The following is a 16,368-nucleotide window of genomic DNA, read 5'->3' on the forward strand; positions in this document are numbered from 1 at the left end:
AAATTTCCCTTCTGCCAAAGGCTTGGCCCCCGAGGCTGTTTCTTATCACTTATTCCTTCTGCCGCAGGCACACTGTACATTCCTCTTCTCTCATTTTACACCGAGCTTCCTTTCTGTAGATAGCCAAGTCCAAAATGCCTTCAGACTCCCTCAGACTAAAGACTTGATTGAAAAAATTTCCACTGTGTGCACATACACGCTTGTGGACGTTGAGGGATGCAGTAGGACACAGGCAACATAAAAGAGGAAAAGCTGTCGGGGTCTGAAGGGTACAAAGTAAGGTGAGGGTGTGGAAGAATAGGGGTTGGAGAAAATACCAAATGACATGGGGGAGATAGGAGGAAAAGAGAAATGGTGGGATGGGACGTTTAACTGGGGAGAGGAGTGGGAGGATAGGGCGGAGGGCAGAACTGGGGGAAGGATAACTCACACTAAGGAGTTACCCTGCACAGGGGATTTGCTCATCCCAGAAGCCATGGGCTGCCAAATAAAAATCTCAGTACCAAGTATGGGCTACCTGCCCTCAGCTTTTTGGTTAGAGGTGTCCAGGAGGCCCCTAAAACAAATAGGTTTTTACCATTGTTCTTGATCGCCCACCAGAACTCAATTTGTAAGACGATTTATTTTTTTAAAAATCATACATAATGGTTATAAAACATGAATAAATGAAATTAGAACCGGAGGGGAAGATTTCTATGTTCTGGCTAGCTTTCACAGCACTGGAAGGTGGTATCCGGGCTTCTGGGGGCAAAAGTTATTAACAGTCTTACCCAGCTGTAAACCCTGTGGACTGCAATAATGACCAGCATGGTAAGATATGCCCATGGGTGCAATAATGGCACAGATGCTATGGGGGTAACAACAAATCAGTTTCTGATTGAGTTTAAGGCCTGATTTACAGGAGGAAGCACATGTCTGGCATTAAATCTGGCCAAAAACCCTTAGTTGGCTCACAGATCCTGAGAGTGAACCTATTACTATTTTTTTTCTGCCAGTGGACATAGAACCAAACTACCCTGTAAAATTCATATTTTTCTACTGTAGATTATTGCAGCCCTCAGATGTCATGAGAGAAGTAAGTTTCTGTTCAGTGGATAGTGGTTAAATTGGAAACTCATGACTGGCCAGTTGTTTAGACACTCACAACTGTTCAAGTGTCAGGAGTGTGCTCAGCCATAAATGACATATCACACGCTTTCCCAAGGCTCACGGACCATCAAACAGGAGGGTGTGGAGAGTGTAGGCGCCTTTGAGAGGACTGAGTATCTTCTAGGTATGATAGGACCACTGCACTCATGAACTCACGGAAGCTTCGGTTGTTTGCACAAGGCCTGCATAAGATCAAGTAGTCAACATTCTAACATGAGGTGGGCCATTCTCTGAACCTGATCAGTTGTGAGTGTCTGAATTAACCACTATCTGCCACACAAAGAAACTTACTCATCTCATGAGGTCTGAGAGCTGTGCTAATCTACAGCAGAGAAGTGTCAATTTAGAGGGCACTTTGGTGCTAAGTCCATCTGGAGCTCCCAGCTGTGGGTTCTGTGATAGTATATGAACACATAGCCTCTAGAAGAAGAAAAGACAGTTTTTGAAGGGTATGCATCCTAGTAGGCCAATCACAATCCAAGAGATTAGACCACACCCAAGAGTATATGGGCAGTACAAACTAGACCCAATGGGTTATATTTTAAATAAAAGAGGACATGAAGTTGGGAAGTTACAGAGGAGGTATAGACCTTGGAGAAATAAGGAGGAGAAGTGCTTGTGAATATTATTAAAATACATTGTATGAAATTCTTAAAAACTAATAAAAATATTTTTCAAATAATAAAATACCATAATTAAACCTAATATTTTGGATGCTAGTTTTAAAATAAATAAAAACTTAAAATGAGACTTTTTTGATTATATAAAATTAGCCTAATTCAGAATTATGCTCTTAGGGATGACAGATGCTCAGTGGGTAAGGTACTTGTTGCCAAGCATAACAACGTGGGTTTCATCCTAAGGACCCACAGGGTGTAAAGAGAGAACTGACTACCATGGGTTGTCCTCTGTCTACCATGTGCACAAACGTGAGCACATGCACACGTGCATGTGTATATACACACACACACCACAACTAAACAGTTATTATAATTAAAAATAAGTTTAATTTTAGTTATTTCTCCCTCCCACTTACCTTTCCTTGTTCTCTTTTAAATTAAAGCATTAAATAAATTTTTTTTTAAAGAATAAAGTTCTTTCTCCAACTTCTATGGTTTTCCTTTGGCCACTGTGACAGCTCTATAATCCCAAGCCTCCTACTGGACACTGACTGTCTACATGTCACCTCCTGAGAGTCAAAAAGCCTCTCCTCTCTTTTATAAGACAGAAAGGATTTTATAAATAGTTTCACCTGTCAAGTTTATCAGCAAAAGACTAGATTGTAGAAAATTAATTTCTCCTTTTAGTTTTTATTTTATGTGTACAGATGTTTTGCCTGCATGTATGTGTGTGTACCACTTAGGTACCTGGTGCCTAAGGAGGCCAAAAGAAGGCGTCAGGTCCTCTAAGATGGGCGTTACAGATGGTTGTAAGCTGCCATGTGGGTGCTGGGTATTGAACTTGGGTCCTCTGGAAGAGCAACCAGTGCCCGTAACTGCTGAGTCATCCAACCCCTCAAACGAGAATTTCTTGTCAAGATTTTTCTTTAACAATAAAGATTATATCAGAAATAGGATAGCCAAAGAAATCTCCGTTGATCCCTCAGTTCACACAATGAGAAACTGATGCTACCACTTGGGTTCACGTCCGTGTAGGACAGACAGACTTTATCATGGCTTTCCTCCCATCAAGGTTGCTGAATAGAGATGTTCTAGTCATGGCCAACTGAGAATGGCTGCACTCATATCATCTGTATAGCTACAGCCCCTGGGGGCCCTACATTATAGGGTCAGGTTCCTGGAGACATCTGAAGGCAGAGGCTTTATGTAAACCTTGGTTTATCAACTGATAGGCATTTCCCTGTGTGTATTAATTCAATCTACATAGGGCAAGTGCTGGATAACCATAACCCATTACCACAGAGGTAAGGGCTCTACTAGTTAACACTTGCCACCCAGCTTTTCTCTCTTCCTTATCATCCCTCCTTAAGGTCTATACCTCCACAAGCTTTCCAATAGGGAGATCCAAGCCAGCTTTGACTAACAGAGATTGGAAACATGCCTTTATCTGTTTGCACTACTTCAGCTCAAGTCAAATTTTAAAGAAGAAGAAAATTAACTTCCCAAATTGTCCCTATCAACTAATAAGCAGCTGAGCTAATCCAACCACTTCAGTTATACTTCTGTTACTTTAGGGGACTTGTTCTGAGAACGTTGGATAACAAAATCAGGATTGGCTCTTTAATCCAAAAGCTTGCCTCAGAAACAAGCAAAATTTAATACACTTCGTATACTAGTCCGTTATTTTGCATTTATTTGTTTGTTTTGTGGGGTAGGGGTGCATTCCACAGTGTGCAAGTAGAAACCAGAGGATACAGAGTTTCCAGAGTTGGTTTTCTCTTCCCAGTGTGTGGGTTCTGGGACCACAATTCAGGTCTTCAGGCTTAATGTCAAGACTAATCTCTTTTTATTACCATAACGAAATATCTGAAGCTGATTAAGCATAGGAAAAGAAAAAAGTTTTCTGTGGCTCATAGTTGGGGAGGCTGAAAGTCTGAAGAACCTAGTGAGGCAGCCATGGCAGATGGCCAGAGTTTACATCACGAGACAGGAAGCTAAAGTTAGCAGAGACCCTGAGTCCCTGGAAAGCACGCCCGCCACTGACTTAACCAGCAGCGAATATGCCATGGTGTAAAACAAGCCTCCAGCACACAAGCCCTTGGGGGACAAGACACAGGCAAACCCTAACACGTCTGCTGACCTCCCCAGCACATGCTTCAGAAGCAGAAAAACAAAGTCATTTGCAGCTCTCCTCTGGCTCTCAATTTCCTATTAAAGAAACATTGACAAACATAGTGTATACATAATACTTTCAACACATATTCGTGTTGATTGTGTTGACGCATGGGCAGCTGGAAAGTCTTGAAACAACAGGGTCCTTGGGTATAGAAAAGTTACTTTCTGAACCTAACTCTTACCTGTCCCTGGAGAACTTATTAAAAGTACAGATTTCTACTGGGCGTGGTGGTGCATGCCTTTAATCCCAGCACTTGAGTGGCTGAGACAAGAGGACCATAAATTCACAATGCAAACAGTGATTGCCCTCAGAGGTGTGGGGTGGAAATGAATCTTGCTGCTCACCTGAGATTAAAAGATAACAAGTTGGGATGGAATGACTCCGTAAACTCTTATATTTACATGCTTGGTCTTCAGTTGGCGGAACTGTTTGGGAAGGATTAGAAGGTGTGGCCTTGGTGGAGAAGGTGTGTTTTCAGATTTAAATATCCCATGCTATGGTTGTGAGCCTAGCCTTTAACGGCTGAGCCATCTCTCCAGCTCTAGAATACTACTCAGCTATTAAAAACAAGAAAATCTTGAAATTTGCAGGCAAATGGATGGACCTAGAAATAATCATCCTGAGTGAGGTAATCCAGACCCAGAAAGGCATGCATGGCATATACTCACTTATAAGTGGATATTAGCCTAACATAGATGTCCTCTGAGAGACTCCACTCAACAGGGAGTCAGGACAGATGCTAGGACTCACTGCTGGACTCCAGGTGAGAGTGGTATGGAAGAATGAGGGGGGATGGAAGGACCCAGAGGGTTAAGGAGACCATCAAGGCTGACGAATCTGGACCCAGGGGAGCCTGCACAAACTGCTGTACCAACCAAGGACAATGCATGCAGTAAACCTAGACTCCCTGCTCAGATCTAGCCAATGGACAGCTCATTCTCCACAGTTGTATAAAGAGTGAAGACTGCTTCTGACATGAACTCTGGTGCCCCCAACTTGATAGTGATCAAGTCCCCTTGGTGGGGAGGCCTGGCAGCACACAGAGGAAGGTGATGCAGGCTATCTGGATGATAGCTGATAGGCTGTGGTCAAATGGTGGGGGAGGAGGGCCCCTTTTGTCAGAGGTCTAGGGGAGGGGAATAGGGCAGAAGAGGGAGGGAGGGTGGGAATGGGAAGATACAAGTGAGGGCATAACAATAGGGATGTATTCTGAATAAATTATAATAACAATATCCCATTCTATGCTCAGTTAGCTATTCCCACCCCACCCCCCCACCCCCCCACCCCCGGTTGTTGTCTCAACTTGGAAGCTCTCAGCTATTGATCCGGTGTCATGGTGCCATGCCTGCCTGTGTGCTGCCATACCTCCCCATGACCCCCTCCACCCTCCAAGTCATGATGCTCAAGGACTCTTAACCCTCTGAAACTATAAGCAAGCTCCCAATGACCCTTTCTTCTCTATGTTGCCTTGGTTATGGCGTCTCTTCACAGCAATATAAAAGCGACTAAGACACCAGTGAATTCTGTCCAAAAAAAAGTTTAGTGATCACTACCAGGAGAATGGAATTATGAGGAAAGAAGTCATTCAGAGCAACAGGATGGGGCTTCTGACAGGATTTTGTATAAGATTCTGTGAGAGAATGCAGGCTTATCACGGAGGGTTCTGCCAGGGGAAGGGGCCGCACCAGTTACTAGGATGAGGGAATATAAGCTACAGAACAATTTATAAGGTATGAAGTTGACTTTTAAAAAGAGCCGCCAAGAGGGGGAAGGAAATTCAAAGGCATAGCTGCATCCCACAGGGGTCAAGGACTGCATTTCACAGGGGTCAAGGCAACAAGTGTTACTAAAACTCAGAAGTTCAGAAGAGGTGGTACAGCCAGCTGGTGCTGACACTAATGTCTCTCACGAGAGTGGGTCATCCATGAGTTCAGAAAACCAAACACTATAGACTGGATCTGGAAGGAGGGATCTTGTTAAGATGGTCACAGGGACAGGAAGTCAAGAGGAAGAGTTTACTAGCCCCTTTTCCTGTTGCAGCCCCGCTGACTCGCTCTCACAGAGGAAGCCCCCACTGTGGACAGAGCCTATCAGCAAGTAGAGCATGTGCCTCACAGTAGAAATGTGGTTGACAGAGTCCCAGGCACAGCAGCGTAAGGAAAATACAGAGTTGCATTTGCAGCTGAGAACTATCCATTTAATAGCTGGCCGGTGTGTGCAAGAAGAGGGGCTTTTTCACAATTACTTCACAAAAGAGGTTTAGTCTGCACCATACACCTATGAAGACGAAGCCCAGAGAGATCAAGTGACCTGTGAAAACTCACACAGTAGCCGATGGGCCTGGATGAGGCAGCATTTACTCTGAGCAGGCCCCAACTTCACAGAGCACATGGATGAGGATGCTGTCTTCCTGTCTCCACTCGTATTTCCTGGAATTGGCTTCTATCCCACTTTGGACCCCTCACCCCCCAGAGGAGCTGCTCCCAGAAGTCATCTGGTTACACAAAAGGTAAGGGTTTCCATTTCTGTTTTTTTCCAAGGTTAGGCGAACCTGCATGTGACTGAGGTGTCCTGACAGCTGTCTTCCCTGCGTGGATGAGGGAGTGGCTTGCAGCTCCAGAGGTTGGATCATTGTCTCGGGAACACATGAGAAAGCAGCTCAGCCATCTCTCCGTCAGGGTTCCAGACCCATTCCATGAGACAACCGAGCCAGTGACTGCTGAGCGGGTTGGCAGGGGAATGTCCACAGAGCGTAGTAAGTCAGGTTGGACGTTTGTGGGGAAGATTGCCGTCGCACAATATGCTCACAGTCCATGCAGAAGGTTGAAAGCTGGTTTGAGGGAGCAGGTGCAACCCCCAGACTTAGGGAAGAAAGGAACCCATTTGAGCATCATCTGAGGGCACTTCACCCACACTTCTGCTACTTAGAGTGAACCCCCTGCCTCCTGCCTCCTGCCTCCTGCCTTCTGCCTTCTGCCTTCTGCCTCCCACAGGTTTCTCCCCTTCAGAAACACGTTCTCAAGCCTTCTCCCTCACCCACGAACTACACCAGGCCTTCCTCTCACAGTGCTTCTGAGGCATCCATGGTCATCACCTCTCCTCCAGTCTGAACTGGTCTCTGCACCACTTCTCTGAAGGAGCAGCTTCCATAAGAGCGACACAACCTGCTCCCACCAACATTTGCCGCTGATGACTATGGCTTCTATTTTGAAATAGTCTCTTCTATTGGCTTCTCAGACTTCGGCATGAGTCAAGGTCCATCATACCTGGGCTCTGCATGGGTAAGAGTCGTTCAGTTTCTAGAAACAGAAACCAATGTTGGGGTGAAATTATCAGGCGGCCTTTGAACTTGCCTGTGGCATGTTCTCGATCCCACCAAACTCTCCAGTTGTTCAGCCACACACTTTGTAATACGAGTCCTTTGCTCTGCCTGTTGCTTTGACCATCAAGAATAGTATGGTACGTTTTAAAAAAACATTGGCTTTCCCTCCCTCCCTCATTCTCTCCTTTGCTCCCTCCCTCCCTCCCACCCTCTATCCATCTCTCCTCCTACCTCTCTCTCCACTCCAATACATCTAAAGAAAGACAAGGCACAGTGAACACAGCAGAATTGCCCTTGGTGTCCTAACTGAGGTCACCAGAGACTTGCTGGTCTAATTCCCAGATGACCAAACCAGGCAGGTGATGCCAGGAGAATCATTTGATTTATTCTTCATCTAACTGCTGCTCCCTGAGCTAACAGAGATTAGTAATCCATAGACTCAGGAGAGAAATGCTTAATGTTTCCAGTCATAGTGTTACAGTTAATAAACAGATATACTGTATTAGAGGCAAAATTAGGAGTCATGCCACTGTGCATAGAAAAAGGCAGCATTAGGGACCCATTGGGTAGGAGGTTATGGACAGGAGCGACTCTGAAAGCAGACCAGTTCTAACCTGTTTCTACTTCTCTGTTTTTCTCCTCTGTCCCTATGGAGTTCCTCCTGCATTTGTCTCAACCATTAAATCCCAGAGAAAGAGTATGATATGCCCATTATGGGGCTTTAACTCACCTCCAGCCCCTTGACTATGATTGACAGCGACCCCAATATCATCACCATGGATTGGGATAGTTCCTCAAAGAGATTCAGAGGTACAACAGCCCCAAAATGAAACATGAGTCCTGGCAGACACGAGGAACAGAATCTTCTGCAAGCCCTGGGTCTTCCTTGCAGTTTTATAGCACACATCTGTCCATGAGCCAGGACACCAGGAGTGCTGGCTGCAGTTGGGTGACAGATTGAGCGTCCGAAAGATTCTCCAACAGTTGGAATTGCAGCCCAAAGCTAGCAAGATTAAATTAAATGTGGATTAATGTGAAGGCCTGCACTTGTATTCAGAGGGAGTAACAGCTGGTGGGGGATGAGATAAGAATGCTGACGTTTAATGGTAGTTTATGTGGAAAGATTAGACGCTCAGAATGTGCCAACAGTGAGAAGATATCAAAGATGGTGGGCAGATGCTGCTGGACTAAAGAGAGGGCTAAGGTATGGTGTGACCTTCACAGCTGTCTGGAACCACTCTGTCACACTAATAGCCCAAGACTGCCTGCGTGCCTAGCCCACAACGGCTGTACCATCTCAGTTAACTCACAGGCACTCCCATGGAGAGGGTAAGTCACTTGTCCAGGACACACAGCTTTGACTGAGCCTTGGAACCCAAGCTGAATGTCTCCCGACCTTATTCTCATAACCCCTGAGTCGCCGACTCCCAGGAAGTGTGACAATGGTGCAAGAGAGACAGAGGGAAGCGCACTTGGTTTGGCCTGTGAGTTTACAGGCACTTTCATCCTGGAAGGCATTAGAGGCACCATTTCAAACATGAGACCTCGTGGGAAAGAACTAGAGCATGCTGGGGATAATAACTGAAGAAATGTGGGTGCTCTGCATCCATACTCTTGAGAGTGAGACCTTGGGATGAAATCTACTCTACTTAGCTGCTGGCTCCGGAGCTGGAGCAGTGGGTGGGGTTTACCGTAGCATAGCTTCATCTCAGAGTTCTGAAGATCTGTCTGATGTACTTACACTAAATCTCAGAATACAAATATTATACCATTCACACTTTTATTATGTGCTAAGGATTTCTCAGGCGTGACTTAGAGAGGCATTTTCGTAATAAAAAGAAATCACAAGACCGGTTACTACTAGGTCGCTTGCTCTATACTAATCACTGCACAATTTTAAGCAAGGGGTGCAACATCGTTCCCACTTAAGAAACCACAACATGCAGCCAGAGGGGCTATGAAAACACCCAAGGTCACCCAGCTAGGAAGAGGCAGGAACAGTGTGTGAATCAGATTGCCCAACCCCTAAGCTCCCTGCTATAAAGGTTGCTAGTCTCCAGAGACAGCAGGGAGCCATGACGGGGGGTGGGGGCATCCAGACACTAGAAAACCAGCATCATCCTTGGCAGAGCATACTAAAATGAAATCAAAGTCCCCTCCCACTTCTGGAATCTAAAGCCCACGGGCACATTATTTAATTCTCATAGAATACCCACCCCACGGACAAAACCAGCCCTGCTCTGTAGGGCTGTGCAGGGGATCCTGCCCGGCTTGGGCTCTGGCTGTGTGGCCAGGATGTTCCACACAGCGGGCTCCCGCCCTGCTGGGCCTGGCTCGATGTGTTTTATTAAAAGGCAACGTTTATCCTGCCTGTTCCTGGCAGGGCTGCGGCTGCAGTTTATTAGGACATCATTTGGAGTGTAAATTGTTGCTGGTTTATAAAAAGGCTCTCGCAGAGCAGCTCCGCTGGGATGGCCCCGATCCGAATCTCAGGGCAGAGAGGCTTTAACTAAATCATTGATTTCCCTAGGAAGCAGCAGCAGGCGGGAGCCTAGCCCAGCTACTTAGCTGCCTTCACCCTGTTCCTGGAGGGCAAAGTGGCAAGGCGCCTTCCAGCTGCCTCCACAGCGCATGCGCCTCCTGTGCCCGGGATGGCCAAAGTTGGGTGGGAAGCTTACCTGGCTCCGGGGACATTTGAAAACAGCTACTAGGCACCTCTGTTTCATCCTCACGTAAAAGCAATGTGAGGCATGTCACAGGCAGGCAAATGTGATACCAAAGGTGACCCTCAGCTTCGATGCTGGATTCAGCAAAGAAAACCGAGGGCCAGAGGCGGACAAGATGGCTCAGCCACCAAGCCTAACAACCTCTGCTCTCTGCGTGGTGGAATGTAATGGAAAGAAAGAACACAGTCCTGTCACACAAGTACTGGCACACAGGCCTCTTCATACACAGACTCACAAAATAAATGTCAAGTTCCGACTGACGAGGACTAACTTTTTGGATTAAATGTGGAGAGTGATGATCCGAAGTCTGAAGCCTGCTGCCTTCGCTACTTCTAAGTCTCTCCTGGGTGAAGTCCCTGGTGCTGTTTTGAAAGTTAGTGTACACAGTAAGGGGCTTCATTGTGGCGTTTTCATACACGTGACAATTTGCTTCATTCCGCTGTGCACCCCTCTGTAGCTGGTTCTGTTCTTCCACATCTTATGATCTATTGTCAAGTTTCACGTGTGTGTGTGTGTGTGTGTGTGTGTGTGTGTGTGTGTGTGTGTGTGTGTAAATCTAGATTCCACATACAACAGAAAACATGCAGCATCTGTTTTTCTGAGTCTGGCTGATCTTACTTAAGGAAATTGCTTACAATTCCATCTATTTTCCTACAAATGTCATGGCCTCATTCCTCTTTATGGCTTTACACAATTCACTTGTGCGCATGTACCATCGTGCATCTGTCTGTCATGCGTGACATCTAGGCTGGTTCCACGCCTTGGCTAGTGTGATAGTGTAGCAGTAAGCATGGATTCACAGATGTCTCTGTGGCACGTTGATTGCAGCCCTTTCTTCTTGTATGTGTAGGAAGACTGGGTCATCAGGTCTATTCCTCATTTTAAAGAAATCTGTGCACTGATTTCCACAGTGGCTAAACAAGTATCCATTGTCACCAGCAGTTTATAAGCTTGCTCTTTCCCCCACATCCTTGCCAGCATTCCTTGTCATTTGAGTTTAATGTCCATTCTGTCTAATGCAAGATAGAATCTCAAAGCAGTTTTAATTTGTGTTTCCCTGGCAGCTAAAGATATTGAACACATTTTAAAATGTTTATTAGGCATTTATAATACATTCTATTGAAACTATTTAGTTCACTAGCCCATTTATTAGTTGGATAATTTTTATGCTTACTTTTTCCAGTTCCTTATATATTCGTAATAATAATCCCCAGTCTGAATTGTGGTTGGTAAGGATATTTTTCTTGTTTTGCAAGTGACTGTTTCTGTCCTGTGTGGCAGCCTTTTTATTGCACATAATTTCATTTGTCCACCCTTGGAACTGTTCCCTGTGTCCTTGGAGTCTTTACTGAAATGTCTTCCTTACAGCCGTACCATGAAGCACGTTTTGAACTGACTTGTTCAGAGTGAGAGCTGTGGATCTAGTTTCTTTCTTCTATGTGTGGAAATCGAACTTTCTCAGCATCATTTGTCAAAGATGCCTTCTTTCTGCCAGTGAATATTTTGGCACCTTCATCAAGACTTCAGTAGCTGTAGCTGGGTTTATTTCTGAGCCTTCTAGCCTATTCCACTGTTCTGCGTGTCTACAGTGCTGCATTTCTGTAGTATAGTCTGATATCACATATTGTGATACCTCCTGCATTGCTCTTTGGGCTACTTGCTCGTTCATTTTGGTCATTTGGAGGATTTTTTTGTTTTGTAGGAATCTCAGGATTTTTCTTAGTTCTGTGAAGAATTTTATTGGGATTTTTGTTGGTGAGTCAATCTGTTCTTGGTGCTGTAGACTTTTTTCACAAATTGAATCTTGCTAATCCCGAGCATCGAAGGTCTTTCTATCTAATCAAGGCTTCTTTGGGTTTTGTCGTAAATTTTCATTGTAGATGTCTATAGGTTATTCCTAGCTTGGGTGGTGGTGTTTGTTGTATGATGAATATTGTGAATAACATCCACCCAGTTTCTTTCCCAGTGAGTGTGCTGTTGGTATATGGAAAGGATGCTGGTTGTGTCTGGTGATTTTGTATCTTGCTCAAACACTTCTCTGAAAGTATGTTCCCATCTTTCTGGCAGAGCCTTAAGAGTCTTTTAAGCATAGAATCATGCTATCTCCAAGTAGGATAACTTTACTTACTGATTTCTTATTTGTATCACTCTTATTTCTTTTTCTTGTCATATTACTCTAGCTTAAGGCTTAAATCACTCCGCTGAGTAACAGTGGAAAAGTGAACCCATTATCTCATGCTAGATTTTAGAAGAAATATTTTCAGTTTCTTGTTTAGTAATATGTTGGCATTGGGTTTTATTTTGTTGAGATAAATTTCCTGTAGTCTGTATTTTATGGTTTTTTATGAAGAAGGGATGTTGAAGTTTGTCAAAATCCTTTTCTGCACCAGTTGAGATGATCATGTGCATTCTGTCCTTATTTTGTTATGTGCTGAATTTTGATTTGCACATGTTAAGTTAACCTTGCTTTTATGGAATGGTAACTTTGTTATAATCTTGATGTGTTCTTGAATCAATTTGTTAAAATTTTATTAAGAAATTTTATATCTGTGTTCATTGTGGCAGTTGGTCTATAATTTCATTTTCTTTTCTTTTCTTCTTCTTCTTTTTGCCTTCTTCTTCTTTGTGTGTGTGTGTGTGTGTGTGTGTGTGTGTGTGTGTGTGTGTGTGTGTGTGTTTTTAATCCAGCCTTTGGCTTCATCAACAGAGCCTGATGCTTTCCCTTCCCCCTCTATTTTATGGGACAGTCTAAGAAGCATGGGTGGTTGATGGGATTCTGCAATGGATCCACCCAGGCTGGCACTTTTCATTGGGAGTCATTATTGCTTTGAGCTCATTGGTTTTTATGGATGATCAAGTAAAGTTGTTGATAGCCTATTAATTCAATTTTGATAGTCCATATGTAACTAGGCATTAATTCATTTCTTCTATATATTTTACAGTTTTGTTAATATCAGTTTTCCAAGTATTCCCTGATGAATCTCTGATTTCATTGGAGTCTGTAGTAAGCCACCATTTCTTGTTCTTAATTTTATTAATTTAAGTCATCTTTTATTTTATTTTAGCTATGGATTTGACAGTATTGTTTGCTTTTTCAAACACCTGATTCTTTGTATTGTGAGCATTGTTCTTTTCTCCCTTGTTAAGTTCTGCCCTGTAAGAACAGCAATAATAATCTTTACTATTTCTTGTCATCTACTGATGCTTTGGGGTTTGGGTGTTATTGTTTTAGTAAGACCTCTAGATGCATCATTAGGCTGCTATTGGAAATCTTCATGTTTTTTTTTTAAAGCACTCATGGCAATAAAATTTCCTCTTACAACTCTATCCCAAAGATAAGTTGAATTCTGTCTTCATTTGAGCCTATGAATTTTTAAATTTCTTTCATGGTTTCTTAAATGACTCAATGGTCATTGAAGGGTCAATTGATTTGTCTCCATGTATTTATGTAGTTTTGTATGTTTGGCTGTGTTTTTGTTTGTTTGGTCTTTGTTTGTTTGTTTTGCTATTGATTTCTACTCTTATTGCACTATGAGAAGATAAGGTACGAGAAATTACCTTGGTGTGCTTTCATATTTGGTATGGCTTGATTTGTAGCCTAGCATTCTAGATAGTATACTTTAGAGAATGATCCATGGGCTGCGGAAAAGAATCCGCCTTCTGGTGGATGTAATATTCTATAGAAATGTATTAGGTGCACTTTGATCTATAACATAGTTTACCTCTAAAGATTCTTTGTTGATTTTTTTATTCAGAAGACCTATATAAATTAAAGTGTTATACTGAAATCACCATTATTACTGTATCAGGACTTATTTGACTTTTTATTTCGACTAGTGTTTATTTTATGAAATTGGGAGCCCCAACATTTGATGTGTAGATATTTGCAATTGTTACATCTTCTTGATGAAAAGTTTCTTGTTTTAAGATGTAATGTCATTATTTCTATCTTTTGAAGTTTAGTTTAAAGTCTACTTTATCAGATATCTCTGAATAGTGATGACAGCTTTCTTTCAGCTTCCATTTGCTTAATAGATTGTTTTTTATCCTTTGACTCTCAGTCAGTGGTTGTCATTACCAGTGAGATGTGTTTCTTGGAAACAACACCTAGTTAGATCTAGATTTTAATCCAATCAGTTGATATCATTTTATGAATGAGTTACATTTACATATAAGATTATTATTGAGCAACATTTCCTAATCCCTGTAATTGTGTTGGTTATTTTTCTGGTTTATTGTTTTAATTGAAAATCACAGATCATTCTATTTTACCAATAAGGATTCAGGAGCCAAATGTTGTAGTGAAAAACCTGCTGGCTCAGAGAGGCAGAGTAAGCGCCCAGATAAACTTCCTATTCAGCTCATGTTCCAGTGGCGAAGGCCCAAAAGGCTCACTAGCTGAGCTGACAGCCCAGGAGGAAAAGGCCAAAAAACCCAAGGCCACAGGCTTGCTAGCCCAAGGCCCAAAAAGCCAAAGACCAAGGAGTTGAGGAGCTCAAGAGCTAAAGAACGAAATGCCAAAGAGAGAAAGCTAAAGCCCAAGAGCTAAAAAGTGCCAAAGACCCCTTCTACTTTATACACACTGTCTTAAATACGCCTCAATTCAAAGTCTCTCCTACACTTTAATCCCTGTCAGCTGGTTTTCTTGGCCATGCTGTTCTGTGACAGCAATAGAAAATTAGATAAGACATGGCTTGGATGATTCTAATGTGTTAGCCTTTGTATGTTGGTGTTTTTCCCCTTACAGATTTTAATATTGTCCTACACTTTATATTTTAACATTTTTACTATCACATGTTATGAAGTGGTTCTCCTCTGCCCATGTCTGTTTGAGATTCTAAATTTCTCCTGTATTGGAATGTCTATTTTTCTCTCTAGACCTGAGAAATTTTCTGCTTCATTTTATTGAATAGAATCCCCATGTCATGAGTGTTTATCTTGGCTCTTCTTCCAGTTCATAGATTCTTAGGTCTGGTTTCTTGGTTGTACCCCAGAGTTGTGGTCATGCTTATTGATTTTTCATTGTTCATATTTGAATATTATATTTTGTCAACCTTGTACTTTATCTATGAGTGTCTGTATTTGGTGTGGTTGAATCTAGTAGTGATATTTTCATTATTTCTTGGTTTTGTTTTTTTACTTGTGGTCACTGACTTTTCTATTTCCAAAATTTCTATTGACTTTTTTCTTAGAATCTTGATTTCCTTGATGAGTTTTTTTTCCTTTTGAGCTGATTTTATCATTATAGATAGTCTGGCACAGAAAGTGTAAATCACCTGATACACTGCCACAAACATGGTGCTGTTTAAGATACCACAAGAAACTTATTGATTTATTTCAAGGATATTTTGCTCAAGTTCCAAGCAATGGAAGTTAAAGCTATAGATTATTCTGGAAGCTGCTTCTGGTCACAGGACATTAATGAGTTTGGGTCTGACTAACAGTATTTATCCTAGGATCCAAAAACCAGTGACGGTTGCCATAATGAAGAAAGTTCTTTACATTGTAAATCATAGGAGTTAATGACATGGGATCCAATGGTGTAATTAATGTAAGGCCTCTGCTTATATCTAAGCCCTACTATTTCATTGTTCAACAAATACAACACCAGTGGAGGAGGAAAGTATGATCTCCTAGAAGCAGATATGGATAAAAGATAGCCTCCAATATTACAAAAGCTATTTGTTGGATAGCCAAACCAAAAAGAGCTGTGGCAAGCTTGTCTATTCCCCCCTGTCCCTACTCATCTGCCTCTTTCCCTTTAGCCTCTGTAAATATGTTCATTTCACTTTCAAGGGGGAAAGAATGAAGAGAGAGGTAGAGGAGAAGAAAAAGAGAAGGAAAGATGAGAATAGGAGGTATATTCAAACACAAAACCGTAGGCATTGGGTGTGACTAGCTGGAGGAGTGCCTTCCAGGTATGTGCAAAGCCCTGCCCTTGATCCCCAATACCTCCATCAAAACTGTCTCTTGACCTTACTTCCTCATTGCCCCCTTTTTTCAGCTCCAATATTCCTTTTTAAAAGATGTGCAATCCAAATCTGCCTATCATAATGTTCTACTTGTAGGCTTCTAGGACCCTCTGGATCCTTCTACTTTGCCATTCTCCCATGTTTCTCTCATCTAGAGTCCCACTAGAATGTCCTCCCCTCTGTCTCAGTTTCCTGGTAAGTGAAGGCTTTCATGGGACATGCCCCTTGGGCTAATATGCAGATATAAGTGAGCATATACCATTTGAGTCTTTCTGCTTCTGGGTTAACTCACTCATTATGATCATTTCTAGCTCAATCCATTTATCCACAAATTTCAGGAATTCCTTGTTTTTAATAGCGCAAACTAAGGCACCAGCCAAGGACAATACAGGTGGTAAACCTT

The sequence above is a fragment of the Acomys minous genome (assembly GCF_964271855.1).
Source record: "Acomys minous genome assembly, chromosome: 2".
NCBI classification, from domain to species: Eukaryota; Metazoa; Chordata; class Mammalia; order Rodentia; family Muridae; genus Acomys; species Acomys minous.